This window comes from Ranitomeya variabilis, chromosome 8, assembly GCF_051348905.1.
Source record: "Ranitomeya variabilis isolate aRanVar5 chromosome 8, aRanVar5.hap1, whole genome shotgun sequence".
Taxonomy (NCBI): domain Eukaryota; kingdom Metazoa; phylum Chordata; class Amphibia; order Anura; family Dendrobatidae; genus Ranitomeya; species Ranitomeya variabilis.
In genome coordinates this window covers 179866857-179884466 of record NC_135239.1, presented here as the reverse complement: position 1 = coordinate 179884466, position 17610 = coordinate 179866857, and the positions used below count along the sequence as shown (strand labels likewise).

The following is a 17610-nucleotide window of genomic DNA, read 5'->3' as shown; positions in this document are numbered from 1 at the left end:
GGACTTTTAGGTTCCCATTCATCAAAACTGGCATTTTGTACTACACACAAATTGAAAAAAAAACAGGCTATGATTAAAGACTCATGTAAATTCGAAATGCATAAGACAGCTATATGTGTATCAAGTTTCATTTTTATAAGTGACTTTTAACTTTTAATTGAAACAAAATGTTATTATTACTTTTATAATTGGTTGGATGTATTAGGTCAAGGGCGACTCCTGAAGAAGTGGCCTGAAACGCGCGTCGGGGTAAAGGGACACTGGACCTAATCCATAACACATCCCCTGCAATCTTCCTTTCTATATCTATCCAGGTAATTATGTTCATAATACTAGCTGAACTCTTTCACTTTAATGCATGTCTATGACAGCTATCAAATGATCATGAATGATATATCAGCCTATTCTCATTATGTTACCATGAATATACTTATGTTGGGTTATATGTGAAGTGTGCTCTGTGCCCTTTCATTGTGAGGTATCAATTTTTATTTTGCATTGTTTTTAGTTGTTAATTCAGTAAAATATTATATTTTATTATTAAATATGGTGTTGACTTTATATATCAAGACAGTATTATCTTGGACAATAATATTTATTGATATATCTCTATACATTATGTAGCTCTAAAGAACCTGCTGACAGATTCTTTTGGATGCTGTGATTGTGTTCCTGTCCCTTGATTGATGCAGCCAATGACAGGTTTCAGCCATAGTGGGACATGAGGATGATGCAGTCATGTCTTTCACGGGCGACGCCGACCACTTGAACGATCTTTGAGATCCACAGGAGTGGCAGTAGCCACTTTAATAATCCATGTCTAACAAATAATAAATGTTAACATTGGAACAACTAATAAGTGCTTTAAGAATCAAGATATAACGTATATGAAAAAAGACTACTCAAGTATTAATAGGTTTGTGGTTGGATGAAAGCTAATGATTCCAATCAAGGTAACTATTGTAGATGTTAAGAAGTCCACAGGAGCATTGGAAAGCTGAACAAATAAAATAGAAAAATGGATAATGAATCCACACTGCAATACTGTATGTTCTTAGGTAATGGAGAATGACTATGGTTGCCATGTGGTCAACTATCAAGGTCAATCTCCATTAGTGTATAATTGTGTATAATAGCAGTTTATTCACTTTCTGTCTGAGGGTAGAGAGCAATTTTAGAGTACATAAAGGGTAGAGCGCGGAACTCGGTCATGTTTTTAACTCACTTGTTGGCATTTGAAATAAAAATTAATTTTTTTATACAGTGTTTTATGCAGTGTACAATTACCATATTAACATATTAACTTCTCACAATTGTCATGTAAAGTGAAAAATTGGGTATTTTTTTTGCCCCAGTGGTAAATTGTTACATGTAATAGGGTTATTTACAGTTGAGCTTCCTTCTTCTTCATAGTTGGAATCATCCTAGTAATGACCAACAAAATAAGGGATAGTGGTTTCATTTTCTGAAAGTGCACTTTTTGTGCAATATTTTATACAAAAATTATATTATTCTGTAAAATATAAACTAAGAGAAGTAGTAGGAAGTATTATTCCTAGTCACCTAAAATATGGCAGCTGTCGTCAACTGGAGGTTAAAGCATTCGGTACTGGTTGCGAAAACTAACAGAAGTGGTCAATCTATTTTCAAAATTTTACAAACAGTTTAAAGGGATCTTGTCTGCTGATTCATTCTGCCCAGAGCCTGGCTGAAGGACTGCAGTTAGGTATATTTTTTATAATAATCATAATAATAATCCATGAAACGCACAGGTGTTTCAAATAAAGTATCTTTAGTGTACAGGCACCATAGCCATAAATGAGACTAGTCTGGAGATGCCCCTGGCCAGTTTCTCCAAGCGCTGCTAGACGTGATTGACTGGTCTTCCCATAGTGAAAGATCAAACAATCAGCTGGAGGAGGTGCCACGCTAATCCCTTCTCTGGCCAGGTAGCCAGGTCAGTACCAGGAGCCAAAATCATCAGGCAGGAGAATGGTCAGTAAGAGCGTCAAGGTCAGAATCTAGAATATCCACTAAAGACAAAGGAGCTAACAGACACAGGAGTTCACCAGGGACAGCTCTCTTAGAGCCCTACTACCCAGGGAAAGCTGTCTTAGAGAGCTACTATCCAGAGACAGCTCTCTTATATCCATACTGCCGAAGGACAGCTCTCTTTTAAGCCCTTGGCCAGTTCTGTGGTTTGCAGTCCTTGCTTTTACCGTATTGCATGGATGTCTGCATAAGCCCTTACAATTACAAGCAGCCCTTTGAAGGCAGCCATAAATGTGGATATTGCCCTCTGTGAAAATGAATTTGACACCCCTGCTATAAATGAAATGCTAATCCTATTTTCAATACTGCAACACAAATGAAAAGTATTTTTGACATCATTAAATCTTTTATTACTTTTATAAACTAAAAGAGAAGTTTGATGAAAAAGAAATCATTAAATTCATATCTGGGGTGATGAAGTGAGCAGGTTAACTGTAAAACAAAGATATCTCATTGTCTTTTTACCAAGTACAAATGTTTCTGATTATTTCTAAAATAAGGAGCCAGATAATTTGCATTCATTAATGCAGAAGTTACACAGAAACGACAGGCTTCAAATTAGCTGTTCCCTTCCATATCTCTCACAAAATCAAATTAAGTGAAAAATATAGTCACATTTGCTTTAGGACCACGTACAGCCTTGTAAACAAATTATTTACTATCACTGCAGAAATGCAATTTTAAATTGCTTAAAGCACAAATTTGGATGAGAGAGTAATTATCTGAGTGTCCAAAACCAAAGTCACATAGCGTATATGGATTACTGTGTCTCTCCAGCCAAAAGAGAGAATATGATTGCACCGCTGAATCCTAGGGCTTAACTGTCTGCAATTTTCAATGGTATGCTCAGTTTCTTGTGCACATGTATGCTCCCTTGCTTGTGTAGATGTATGCTCACTTGCTCGTGCACGTATACGCTCACTTTCTTGTGTAGATTCATGCTCACTTGTTTGTGCACATTTATGCTCACTTGTTTGTGCACATTTATGCTCACTTACTTGTGCACATGTATGCTCACTTGCTTGTTCACACGGATGCTTACTTGTTTGTTCACATTTACACTCACTTGTTTGTACACATTTATGCTCACTTGTTTGTGCACATTTATGCTCACTTTCTTGTGCACATGTATGCTCACTTGTTTGTTCACACGTATACTCACTTGTTTGTTCACATTTACACTCACTTGTTTGTGCACATTTATGATCACTTTCTTGTGAACATGTATGTCACCACCATATTTCACTGTGGGGATGGTGTTCTTAGGGTGATGAGCTGCATTGGTTTGGAGCCAGACATAGCGTTTACATTGGTTGCCAAAAAGTTTAATTTTGGTCCCATCTGACCACAAGCACCTTCCTCCATACATTTGGGGAGTCTCCCATATGTCTTTTGGCAAATTCAAAATGAGCTTTACAATTTTTGTGTGTAAGAAAAGGCTTTTTTCTCTCCACTCTTCCATAAAGGCCACCTCTATGGAGTGTGCTGCTTATTGTGATTGTATGGACAGATATTCCAGTTTCTGCTTGAGAACTCTGTAGCTCTTTTAGGGTAACCTTTGGTCTCTGTGCCACCTCCTTGCCTGGGCTGATAGTTTTGGTCAGCAGCCCTCTCTCAGCGGGTTTGTTGTGACACTTAGATTGCATACAGGTGGAATTACTTTTACTAAGCATGTGATTTATGAAGGTAATTACTTGCACCAGAATTTTTTACGGACTTCATAGCAAAATGGGTGAAGAAATATGCAATGCCAATATTTTTATTTAATTTATCCCATAAATTTATTTTTTGCTTATATTTTTCTCACTTCACTTCACTAAATCAGACTGTTAAGTAGTGATGCATCACACACAAATCGGATTACAAAATTATTTAAACACAGGTTTTAATGTAAAAAAAATAGGTAAAAAGCCTTGGAGGGTGAATATTTTGACAAGTCACTGTGTATTAGCATTTATGAGCCAATACTGAGAATGTTATTAGGGTATAGATTCCATTTCAATGATGAGTATTTCTGCAGCATTTCTGCACCTATTAGCTAAAATAGGTTACTTTAGTTTTTCACTGTGTTTTAGGGTGCATTTGTTAAATGCTTTTTTATCACATTTTTTTTTTACCGGCGGATTTCCCACATTTAAAGCAAGTCTGATCCGCACGTAAAACCTTAGTGTACCGTAAAAGAAATTGCGATGTTGCGGATTTCAAACATGCACTGCAGGTCAGTTGACGCAGTGCAAACAAAAAGTTGGCAAGAGATTTATGTAAATCTCTTCCACTTTGTTGGAACTGTAAAATGCTGCCTATTTTGCACAGCAAAAAATGTGCAGCATCAAAAACTCACCAAAAACTCATCATGGGAACGTAACCTAGATCTGCATAAAATGTGCTCACAAACTAAAGTCAGAGCAAGTGAATAAGGTTTTTCTAGCTTAAAAAATAAAGGATTTTATCTGGCTGTGTCTTTTCTACAATCCAACTATGGGGTAAGTAATGGGGGCATCCTATAGACGCCTCTCTATTACCAAACTGTGTTCTTTATGTCAGCGGCCATAAAGCAGCCAACATCAACCCCACAATCATTACACCACTTGCCACTACACAAGTGCAAGTGGAAAAAGCCGGGCTAAGCGACAGAATTGGAGCATCTAATAAATGTGCCTTTTCTGGGGCTCTGCAGGCTGCTATTTTTAGACTGGGGGGTAATATCTATGGCCCTTTAGAAGCCTGAGAATACCAACCCCCAATTGTCTGCTTTAGCTTGGCTGGTTGTCAAAAATGGTGGGGACCCCACGCTATGTTTTTAAATTATTTATGTAATTATGTTTTATAAACAGCATTGGGACCCTTCTATTTTTAATAGCCAGCCATAACAAAGGTGACAGCTGAGGATTGCAGCCCGCAGCTGTCAGTTTTACCTGCCCTGGTTATCAAAAATAGAAGAAGCCCCACACAATTTTTGACACATATTCACGCTCCACACATCTATATATTTTTCTTCAGTTTATCATCAGCATTTATTCAGGTCTAATTCACTTCAATTCTTACATTCACATACACTTACAATTTTCACTCCACACTCAACCTCAACTTCTTTTATACACTTGTTGTATGCCATGTCCCAGATGCTGAGCTACTACTAGTTAAACTCATCTATTCCTGTGACTTGAGTGTTGTGAAATTGGATTCTGGGCTCCCCCGGTGGCCACTTGTGGAATAGTACTTGTGTGCATCATCCCCTCTGTTCACCTGCTCCTATCAGGATGTGGGAGTCGCTATATAACCTTGCTCCTCTGTCAGTTTCATGCCGGTCAACAATGTAATCAGAAGCCTTCTGTGCTTGTTCCTGCTACTAGACAACTCCTAGCTAAGTTGGACTTTTGTCCTTGTGTGTTTTTGCATTTTGTTCCTGTTCACAGCTGCTGTTTCGTTACTGTGTCTGGAAAGCTCTTGTGAGCGGAAATTGCCACTCTGGTGTTATGAGTTAATGCTAGAGTCTTAAAGTAATTTCGGGATGGTGTTTTGATAGGGTTTTCTGCTGACCATGAAAGTGCCCTTTCTGTCTTCATGCTATCTAGTAAGCGGACCTCGATTTTGCTAAACCTATTTTCATACTACGTTTGTCATTTCATCTAAAATCACCGCCAATATATGTGGGGGCCTCTGTCTGCCTTTTGGGAAAATTTCTCTAGAGGTGAGCCAGGACTGTCTTTTCCTCTGCTAGGATTAGGTAGTTCTCCGGCTGGCGCTGGGCATCTAGGGATAAAAAACGTAGGCATGCTACCCGGCCACTTCTAGTTGTGCGGCAGGTTTAGTTCATGGTCAGTATAGTTTCCATCTTCCAAGAGCTAGTTCTCATATATGCTGGGCTATGTTCTCTCGCCATTGAGAATCATGACAGTTTGACCGGCCAAAAAAAAGGGTTAAATTACTGGCTGAGAAAGGAGAGAAAAAAGAAGTCTGCTACAATTTTTTTTTTTTTTTTTTCCCTCTAGTTCTGAGTGTGCTCTTAATTGAATCACTTGCTAGTCTGCCTATACTGCAGCCTTCCTCTCTTTCTCTCCTTCTAATCCTTGAATGGCTCTGTGTTCACCTGTTTCAAATGGATCTTCAGAGTGTAGCTACAGGTTTGAATAATCTCGCCACAAAGGTACAAAATTTGCAAGATTTTGTTGTTCATGCACCTATGTCTGAGCCTAGAATTCCTTTGCCTGAATTCTTCTCGGGGAATAGATCTCACTTTCAAAATTTTAAAAATAATTGCAAATTGTTTTTGTCCCTGAAGTCTCGCTCTGCCGGAGACCCTGCACAGCAGGTCAGGATTGTAATTTCCTTGCTCCGGGGCGACCCTCAGGACTGGGCTTTTGCATTGGCACCAGGGGATCCTGCGTTGCTCAGTGTGGATGCGTTTTTTCTGGCCTTGGGGTTGCTTTATGAGGAACCTCATTTAGAGCTTCAGGCGGAAAAGGCCTTGATGTCCTTGTCTCAGGGGCAAGATGAAGCTGAAATATACTGCCAAAAATTCCGCAAATGGTCTGTGCTTACTCAGTGGAATGAGTGCGCCCTGGCGGCGATTTTCAGAGAAGGTCTCTCTGATGCCATTAAGGATGTTATGGTGGGGTTCCCTGTGCCTGCGAGTCTGAATGAGTCCATGACGATGGCTATTCAGATCGATAGGCGTCTGCGGGAGCGCAAACCTGTGCACCATTTGGCGGTGTCTACTGAGAAAACGCCAGAAAATATGCAATGTGATAGAATTCTGTCCAGAAGCGAGCGGCAGAATTTTAGACGAAAAAATGGGTTGTGCTTCTATTGTGGTGATTCAACTCATGTTATATCAGCATGCTTTAAGCGTACTAAGAAGCCTGACAAGTCTGTTTCAATTAGCACTTTACAGTCTAAATTTATTCTATCTGTGACCTGATTTGTTCTTTGTCATCTATTACCGCGGACGCCTATGTCGACTCTGGCGCTGCTTTGAGTCTTATGGATTGGTCCTTTGCCAAACGCTGTGGGTATGATTTGGAGCCATTGGAGGCTCCGATACCTCTGAAAGGGATTGACTCCACCCCATTGGCTAGTAATAAACCACAATACTGGACACAAGTGACTATGCGTGTTAATCCGGATCACCAGGAGGTTATTCGCTTTCTGGTGCTGTATAATCTACATGATGTTTTGGTGCTGGGATTGCCATGGCTGCAATCTCATAACCCAGTCCTCGACTGGAGAGCTATGTCTGTGTTAAGCTGGGGATGTAAAGGAACTCATGGGGACGTACCTTTGGTTTCCATTTCATCATCTATTCCCTCTGAGATTCCTGAATTCTTGTCTGACTTTCGTGACGTTTTTGAAGAACCCAAGGTTGGTTCACTACCTCCGCACCGGGAGTGCGATTGTGCCATAGACTTGATCCCGGGTAGTAAATACCCTAAGGGTCGTTTATTTAATCTGTCTGTGCCTGAACACGCGGCTATGCGAGAATATATAAAGGAGTCCTTGGAAAAGGGACATATTCGTCCTTCGTCATCTCCCTTAGGAGCCGGTTTTTTCTTTGTGTCTAAGAAAGACGGCTCTTTGAGGCCGTGTATTGATTATCGACTTTTGAATAAAATCACGGTTAAATATCAATATCCGTTACCACTGCTTACTGATTTGTTTGCTCATATAAAGGGGGCCAAGTGGTTCTCTAAGATTGATCTCCGTGGGGCGTATAATTTGGTGCGAATCAAGCAGGGGAATGAGTGGAAAACCGCATTTAATACGCCCGAGGGCCATTTTGAGTATTTGGTGATGCCTTTTGGTCTTTCAAATGCCCCTTCAGTCTTCCAGTCCTTTATGCATGACATTTTCCGCGATTATTTGGATAAATTTATGATTGTGTATCTGGATGATATTCTGATTTTTTCGGATGACTGGGACTCTCATGTCCAGCAGGTCAGGAGGGTTTTTCAGGTTTTGCGGTCTAATTCCTTGTGTGTGAAGGGTTCTAAGTGTGTTTTTGGGGTTCAAAAGATTTCCTTCTTGGGATACATTTTTTCCCCCTCTTCCATCGAGATGGATCCTGTCAAGGTTCAGGCTATTGGTGATTGGACGCAACCCTCTTCTCTTAAGAGTCTTCAGAAATTTTTGGGCTTTGCTAACTTTTATCGTCGATTTATTGCTGGTTTTTCTGATGTTGTAAAACCATTGACTGATTTGACTAAGAAGGGTGCTGATGTTGCTGATTGGTCCCCTGATGCTGTGGAGGCCTTTCGGGAGCTCAAGCGCCGCTTTTCTTCCGCCCCAGTGTTGCGTCAGCCTGATGTTGCTCTTCCTTTTCAGGTTGAGGTCGACGCTTCTGAAATCGGAGCTGGGGCGGTGTTGTCGCAGAGAAGTTCCGACTGCTCCGTGATGAGACCTTGTGCCTTTTTTTCCCGTAAATTTTCGCCCGCCGAGCGGAATTATGATATTGGGAATCGGGAGCTTTTGGCCATGAAGTGGGCTTTTGAGGAGTGGCGTCACTGGCTTGAGGGGGCCAGACATCAGGTGGTGGTATTGACTGACCACAAAAATTTAATTTACCTTGAGTCTGCCAGGCGCCTGAATCCTAGACAGGCGCGCTGGTCGTTGTTTTTCTCTCGGTTTAATTTTGTGGTGTCTTACCTACCGGGTTCTAAGAATGTTAAGGCGGATGCCCTTTCTAGGAGTTTTGAGCCTGACTCCCCTGGTAATTCTGAGCCCACAGGTATCCTTAAAGATGGAGTGATATTGTCTGCCGTTTCTCCAGACCTGCGGCGGGCCTTGCAGGAGTTTCAGGCGGATAGACCTGATCGTTGCCCACCTGGTAGACTGTTTGTTCCTGATGATTGGACCAGTAGAGTCATCTCTGAGGTTCATTCTTCTGCGTTGGCAGGTCATCCTGGAATCTTTGGTACCAGGGATTTGGTGGCAAGGTCCTTCTGGTGGCCTTCCCTGTCACGAGATGTGCGAGGCTTTGTGCAGTCTTGTGACGTTTGTGCTCGGGCCAAGCCTTGTTGTTCTCGGGCTAGTGGATTGTTGTTACCCTTGCCTATCCCGAAGAGGCCTTGGACGCACATCTCGATGGATTTTATTTCGGATCTGCCTGTTTCTCAGAAGATGTCTGTCATCTGGGTGGTGTGTGACCGTTTCTCTAAGATGGTCCATCTGGTTCCCTTGCCTAAGTTGCCTTCTTCTTCCGAGTTGGTTCCTCTGTTTTTTCAAAATGTTGTTCGTTTGCATGGTATTCCGGAGAATATCGTTTCTGACAGAGGGACCCAATTCGTGTCTAGATTTTGGCGGGCATTCTGTGCTAGGATGGGCATAGATTTGTCTTTTTCGTCTGCTTTCCATCCTCAGACTAATGGCCAGACCGAGCGGACTAATCAGACCTTGGAGACATATTTGAGGTGTTTTGTGTCTGCGGATCAGGATGATTGGGTTGCTTTTTTGCCTTTGGCGGAGTTCGCCCTCAATAATCGGGCCAGCTCTGCCACCTTGGTGTCCCCGTTTTTCTGTAATTCGGGGTTTCATCCTCGATTTTCCTCCGGTCAAGTGGAATCTTCGGATTGTCCTGGAGTGGATGCTGTGGTGGAGAGGTTGCATCAGATTTGGGGGCAGGTAGTGGACAATTTGAAGTTGTCCCAGGAGAAGACTCAGCTTTTTGCCAACCGCCGTCGTCGTGTTGGTCCTCGGCTTTGTGTTGGGGACTTGGTGTGGTTGTCTTCTCGTTTTGTCCCTATGAGGGTTTCTTCTCCTAAGTTTAAGCCTCGGTTCATCGGCCCGTACAAGATATTGGAGATTCTTAACCCTGTGTCCTTCCGTTTGGACCTCCCTGCATCCTTTTCGATTCATAATGTTTTTCATCGGTCATTGTTGCGCAGGTATGAGGTACCGGCTGTGCCTTCCGTTGAGCCTCCTGCTCCGGTGTTGGTTGAGGGTGAGTTGGAGTACGTTGTGGAAAAGATCTTAGACTCTCGTGTTTCCAGACGGAAACTCCAGTATCTGGTCAAATGGAAGGGATACGGTCAGGAGGATAATTCTTGGGTCACTGCCTCTGATGTTCATGCCTCCGATCTTGTCCGTGCCTTTCATAGGGCTCATCCTGATCGCCCTGGTGGTTCTGGTGAGGGTTCGGTGCCCCCTCCTTGAGGGGGGGGTACTGTTGTGAAATTGGATTCTGGGCTACCCCGGTGGCCACTTGTGGAATAGTACTTGTGTGCATCATCCCCTCTGTTCACCTGCTCCTATCAGGATGTGGGAGTCGCTATATAACCTTGCTCCTCTGTCAGTTTCATGCCGGTCAACAATGTAATCAGAAGCCTTCTGTGCATGTTCCTGCTACTAGACAACTCCTAGCTAAGTTGGACTTTTGTCCTTGTGTGTTTTTGCATTTTGTTCCTGTTCACAGCTGCTGTTTCGTTACTGTGTCTGGAAAGCTCTTGTGAGCGGAAATTGCCACTCTGGTGTTATGAGTTAATGCTAGAGTCTTAAAGTAATTTCTGGATGGTGTTTTGATAGGGTTTTCTGCTGACCATGAAAGTGCCCTTTCTGTCTTCATGCTATCTAGTAAGCGGACCTCGATTTTGCTAAACCTATTTTCATACTACGTTTGTCATTTCATCTAAAATCACCGCCAATATATGTGGGGGCCTCTGTCTGCCTTTTGGGAAAATTTCTCTAGAGGTGAGCCAGGACTGTCTTTTCCTCTGCTAGGATTAGGTAGTTCTCCGGCTGGCGCTGGGCATCTAGGGATAAAAAACGTAGGCATGCTACCCGGCCACTTCTAGTTGTGCGGCAGGTTTAGTTCATGGTCAGTATAGTTTCCATCTTCCAAGAGCTAGTTCTCATATATGCTGGGCTATGTTCTCTCGCCATTGAGAATCATGACACTTGAGGTAATCGTGAGCGGTTGTCATTGGGTGCCACCCTTGGACTCTGACCATTTCAAGCATATCGCACCCAGCTGGCATGCATTGTAATCATTTATGTGACTGCACTGCCAGCTTGTGGGTCACTGAACAGAAGCGTTGAGTCATGTGGTTAGGGCTGGCATGTGACTCATGGCACCGGATCATACTAACCACAGCTCAGCACAAACCAATTTCCTAACCATGTGCTAAACGAACCATGCTTTAATTGGCTTACCCCCTCCCAATACACCCCCTGAATAAGTGGTTTTGAAACGTGAATCGGGGCAGAGGGGTATCTGACAACTCTGGTCATCACTCTGCAACAGCTCATATCACAGGTAAAATCTACCTATTCTAACATTTAGCTCAACAAGCTGTTTCTCCTTATGCACTGGCACTTTACTAGAGAAACACCTAAGCTTACATGCACTTGCATCTTCTAGTGTTATTGCCCCCTTACGGATATATAATAGTGGGATCGATTTAGTCTATTATCACCCATTTTCCTTTGAGGCAGAGACTGTACTGATCTTGCTGTCTGTGTGAAGAGGTGACTGTGTTTTAATGTGAATTATACTTTTTATATATTACATTTGAGCTATTTTGTGCTTATTTTTTGGGCTGGACTCATTGTTAGCTGGTTCCTCACATTTGAGGCACCTTTGTGTATTTATGTATGTTTCATTTTTTATAAATAAAAAATTTAATATTTTAATAATCTTAAGTGTTCACTATTGCTTATCTACCATTGTAGATGTGATTTTGGTTGTAGCAAAATTGATTTCATTCATTTTTTTATTTATCTATTTATTTATAGCACAGGCGCAGGTGGATGAATACTCCCATCAGCAGTGCCTGCTCTCGCGGCTTTCAGCAACAGCAGGCGTAGGCTGACGGAAGTGGTATTCTCTCATCAGCCAACTTTTTAATGTTGGTCACAGTTGCTTGCTCACTCAGTGATCTGACAGTGTGGGAACCGCAGCTTTCTGACCGGCGGTAATTATCTTACTACCAATTAGAGCCTGTGTTTGCAGATGACCGCATGGCAAACATTGCATGTTTGGGCTCCCCATTGATCTGAATAGGGTCCAGGTTGGGGTTCGGGTTCGGTACATTTTTGGCCGAACCTGCCAGACCCAAACATCCATGGGTTTGCCCATCACTACTCGTATACTGTCAGCAAAATTGGGGTACATCTGATGGCAGATGCGAATCTAGGAGGCATCACAATGTGTGAGGTCCGCATAGCTGGCGTCTCCTGGATCAAGACAATTAGCATCTCCACATTGATTTGTCTAGCAATGTTCCTTGTCTCTTTGGAGGCGTGTTTTTACATTTTTAGAGGCTGTCAGGACAATCTTATTGGCAAACTTCCTGTTCTTGTCTTATACAATTTCCTGGGTTTTTGGAGATGACTGCGTATGAATCGTACGTTACATGAATAGTCCGTGTGGTGTGCGTTTTTTAATCGCACCTTTACACCTGCATTGGTGAGTCTGGTCCGATATACGCATGCACTCGCAGCATGCTGAGATTTTCCTCCTCATGCCGAATACAGCTGAAAAAAATTATCATTGAACAACATTGGTCCAAGTGCAATTGCATTCATCAGATTTATACGCTCTTGTGATCGAGCCCTTACCATCAAAAACTGCCGTTCAAGCAATGTGACATCACAGCTATGAGAACTCCTGTAGCTCATGGGAGTTCCTGTAGCATGTGACACCAAATTGCTAGAGCGGCAGCTCTTGATTCATGGGAGTCCCTGTAGCAGGTAACTCGAGTGGCAGTTTTTGATTGTAAGTCTGAATGTCAGTCTGTCAGTGGATTTTTATATGCTGCTTTTTGCACCACAAGTGAAGCACTAGCATGTATTTTTCTATTCAGTTTTTAAAAAATGTAATGTAAAAGGCTGCATTTTTATCACACAAAAAAAGAAAGGAAAAAAATGCATGCAAAGCGCAAGAAGTGAACAAGTTAGCGTCAGTCATAGTGGGCCTTCACCACCAGCCATTGGCAATTATAATGTCCCATCTATGGAAGCCATAATGGTCTTGCAGCACCACTCATATGTGACTTCTTCCCCAGAGGATAGATTCATTCTGCCAGAAACTTATAAAAACTTATTGAGTTATAAAATTAAAATATATGAAAACTATAATTATTTTCATTATTTATAATAAAATGCATTTAATATGCTTCATATTGTTTTATTCAGCTTTATTGAAGTGTGTCCCATACCCAAAAAGGTTTCTGTCAGTTGTCAGTCTTCATAAATTTCAATTTCAGCAGCTGACTCATAATTCACAGGCCCTAATTGAATAATTAATCAATTTAAAACATCAAATAGCTAATTAAATCCAAATTTGAGATAGCTGACAAGACATTTAGATATCAATACTCAGTGATGCAATTCTATTGTTGTGCAGGAAAGAGTGAACACATAAGTGTGTGGATGAGTGAGACAAATGAGACTCTAAGGAAAAGTTCTCTCACAAAACACTAGGGAAAGCACCAAAGAATTTACACGCATAGAGTTTTAATCTACACCAACTTGCCGAAGGCTTCAGTCCAGTTTTGGCTGCATCATTTATAGTATTCATCCATTCATTGGCCAATCAATGGTCCCTATGACTATATTTCATCCTGTGCTCCAACTTTTCGGCTCTACCTTGGACAAAATCCCTGGAACATTTACCACTTTGGCGACCTAGGATGTCAGAATCACTTCTCTTTCGGAAACATTCAGTGATTTTATCCAACCAAGAAGAGGTAGAGAGTAGGCTGCACACATATGAGACTCTTTTTTTGAAGTGTGAATGTGCCACTGGCTCAGCTGTCTCCAGATGAAAGTCAGGAAAGTGCGAATGCTTGGTAAGCTCTTCTCTGTTTGGTGAGCTTGGGTGGTAGAAAGGTGTCTAAAAGTCAAAGGTAAGGTAAGAGCCTTCATCAAAACTTTTTTGTCAAGGAAGCCCCTGCAATCCTAAGGGGAACCTCTCATAAATTTCTATCCCACAGTCAAATCATTTATATGACTATTTAGCCCAATAGAACATAAGACGGGTCATAACTTTGTGACTCCAAAGTGATGCTCTATCAGAGAGAAATTCTATTGTGAAGTTCAGTATACATCAGTCTAGAAGTGCGCTGGGGCGTCACGATGCACTTGAAGCTCCTCAGATTCATGCTGTATTCCATGCCTAGTGCAACCTTCCTATGGTTGATAGACAGGTTGTTTGTTCTGGTACACAGCCAATACCAGAGGAGGGTGGTGTTAAACAGGGAACACAGAAAAAAAGCTAAGAAGCTGTAACTGCATCTTCACGTCCCAGTGCACATCCAGACTGATGTATACTGAGCTTCAAAATGTTATTTACTGCTGCTGCAGCAGCTCTTCGGGGTCATATAGGGATCAACTGGCTTATCTTTTAAAGAGCTTCAATGTATTATACAGTGGTTATCCCTGTTGCTTTGTAGCGCTGGGGTCCTGGGTTCAAATCCCACCAAGGACAACATCTGCAAGGGGTCTGTATGTTCTCTCTGTGTTTGTGTTGGTTTCCTGAGTAATCCTTACCATCACTGCAGTACAACCACATTTTTCCCTTTGGTATTTAGGGAATTTAGTTTGTGCTTTCTGTAAGTTTAGAGATCCTACACACTTATTTGCTGAAATATTGGCAATTCAATACTTCTGTTGCATGTTTGGTGTTTTTTGCAGCACCAGTTCCTCATCGCGTACACCGCCTGTTGGACCTCGGCACTTCATGCTTGAGGCATGTCAGAGGTCCAGTAATCATTACTATACCACAATTCCAAGTTGCAACCCCCGGCTCAGCTCAATTCAGTCAACTACCACCACATTACATGGGCCATCTCCATTGTCTTTATCCAATGTAAATATTGGCGGTATAACTTTATAACTTGCAGGACTTTTTAAAGAACTTCCATATAAGTAAATTAAGGAAACCCAACAGGCACAGTCATCTTTCCATTTACAACCTATTTATTCAACACATACTATCGGATGTCATTTTTGAAGCCAATGCAAGTAGAGGATTGTAAAGTGAAAATGATGTGGAATAAAAATGACTTCTCACTTTTATTAATTCCCTTTTTGCTTTGGCTCCAAAAACTGCATGAAAATGGCACTTATTAACACTCTCAAACAAGCTCCATTCACAGCAACATTATATTGGCCCATGTGCTGTCCGTAAGTACAAAGGACTAGACATGGACAGCACCTTAACCATGCCATCCAAAAAAAAACACTAGATCGCACTTGGACCAATGTTAGTCTATTGGACTGTGCAAATGTCCAAGGACATGCTCGAGGTTAATCCAATTTGGATCGCATTCGGCCATGAAAGTCAATGAATGCTTGGAAAACATCTGATTACACTCAGATGACATCTGAGTGTAGTCCGATTTCCACGGCATTTCCATACATTTTTACCTCCCTCTTCTCCTCATCCAAGAAGATCAGATCACACTGTGACCACACTCTGATCGGAGTTTGATGTGAGTGTAATTAACATAATTGACCCCATTATTTCAGATGTGAGAATCTGCACCTGCCCTAAAAAAATGTCCACCCATTAGCCTTGTTTTTTTGCAGATGAGGCAGAGTTGGCTTTAAAGGCCGAAAAAACATTCAATAACATAACTGGTGATGAACGAACATACTCAGATAAGGTCTTATCCGAGCATGTTCGGGTGCATGTGTAAGGAGGTGGCGGACAACCTCATTGCTTCTCTCCCTCTCTCCCGTGTGCTGGGCCCGTGCATTTTATATGGTATCCAGAAGGTGTACCCATTTAGCAATATCCGTATTCCATATGCCTTGTGTATTAATGTATTACCCTTTTATTCCTATGCTGTGATCTTTGTTAACTTGTAATGTAATGTATGTGCTGTGTTTGTAATGTCTGATAACACTGGTCAACAGCATTTTTGGTGCCAAAGATATTTCATCGAATTTAGGGTATTTTTGGGGTGCTGATTCTGAATATGTCATCAGTTTTGCCAGATTGGCTCAAGTTTTTGAGATTTTTGGTATCTTATTTATAGCACTTGTTGGTAAATGCGACGCATCATCTCATTAATTTCTTTGGATTAGTACTTGAACTGAGCAGTTCTCAATATAGTTTTGTGTTAGTGTTCTAAAAGTTTGTTCATAGCTTGATTTTTGCACTAACTTTATGTTGTTGTCTGTTTTCCAGTGAAAAGCATGAACTCATCAAGAAGAAGTTGTCTTAACGATCCAGACTCATTCTGTTACATTTGTGGTGAATACACACTGCCAAAACATAGAAGAAACATAACAGACTTCGTAAAAAAAGTGTATTTTGCCTATTTTGGGGTTATTCTTGGGGACCAAGACAAGTTTTGGGCACCACACATAGTGTGCAAAGCATGTATCGAATTATTATGAAAATGGAGCAAAGCACAAAGAAAAAGCTTCAAATTTGGTGTTCCAATGGTGTGGAGAGAGCCAAAAAATCATCATGATGACTGTTATTTATGGTAAACACAGGTACAGGCACATCTTCACAATGAGGGACAGGCCTTCTTGCAGATTCCATGTTACTCCCATTTTCGTTTCTTATGCTTATTGAATCCTTGCACTTGCACTGCACAGAAATAACAGTCATCATGATGATTTTTTGGCTCTCTCCACACCATTGGAACACCAAATTTGAAGCTTTTTCTTTGTCCTTTGCTCCATTTTCGTAATAATTCGATACATGCTTTGCACACTATGTGTGGTGCCCAAAACTTGTCTTGGTCCCGAAGCATAACCCCAAAATAGGCAAAATACACTTTTTTTACGAAGTCTGTTATGTTTCTTCTATGTTTTGGCAGTGTGTATTCACCACAAATGTAACAGAATGAGTCTGGATCGTTAAGACAACTTCTTGATGAGTTCATGCTTTTCACTGGAAAACAGACAACAACATAAAGTTAGTGCAAAAATCAAGCTATGAACAAACTTTTAGAACACTATTTAACACAAAACTATATTGAGAACTGCTCAGTTCAAGTACTAATCCAAAGAAATTAATGAGATGATGCGTCGCATTTACCAACAAGTGCTATAAATAAGATACCAAAAATCTCAAAAACTTGAGCCAATCTGGCAAAACTGATAGCATATTCAGAATCAGCACCCCAAAAATACCCCAAATTCATTAAAATATTTTGGACACCAGAAAAAAAAATTTTTTTTGTTGACCTGTGTAATCTTCACTATGGTTATTGCATGTATGTTAGAGATAGGGACAGAAGGCGTTAACCCAGGGGGTTAGGTTAACAGCCCCAAAAAGGAGCAGGAAGTTCCTGATCATGAGTTGGAGCCGAGGCAGGCTTGTCTACAGCAGAATGTGCTTCCCTGTGGGGAGCTGACCAAACCAAAAGACTGCTGCCCCGGACCTTTGGGCAGTGAAACAGGCACCAGGAGTACGAAGGTGCCCCGTCGAAGGGACTTTAAATGTCCAGATTCCGGCGTATGGACTATCTCCTTTTTCAGTCACCGTGGCTGCAGTGGGTATGGCTATGGGTGTCGCTAGGGAGAGAGCAGGAAGTTGATGTTGCACTTTCTTCAATCCTTTAAATAAACTGTTTTCCTGTTGGATTGCAAATTGAGCCTGGC

The 17610-nt window shown here is 41.6% G+C and overlaps 1 long non-coding RNA gene across 1 annotated transcript in view; it reads left to right on the top strand.

Annotated features, from left to right (window-relative positions):
- Positions 1-226: 226 nt before the first annotated feature.
- Positions 227-17610, top strand: part of LOC143787575 (uncharacterized) — a 41802-nt gene continuing 24418 nt past the window's right edge. Inside the window, exon 1 of the long non-coding RNA XR_013218403.1 lies at positions 227-314. This is a non-coding gene — a long non-coding RNA (uncharacterized LOC143787575). The remainder of the gene's footprint in view (positions 315-17610) is intronic.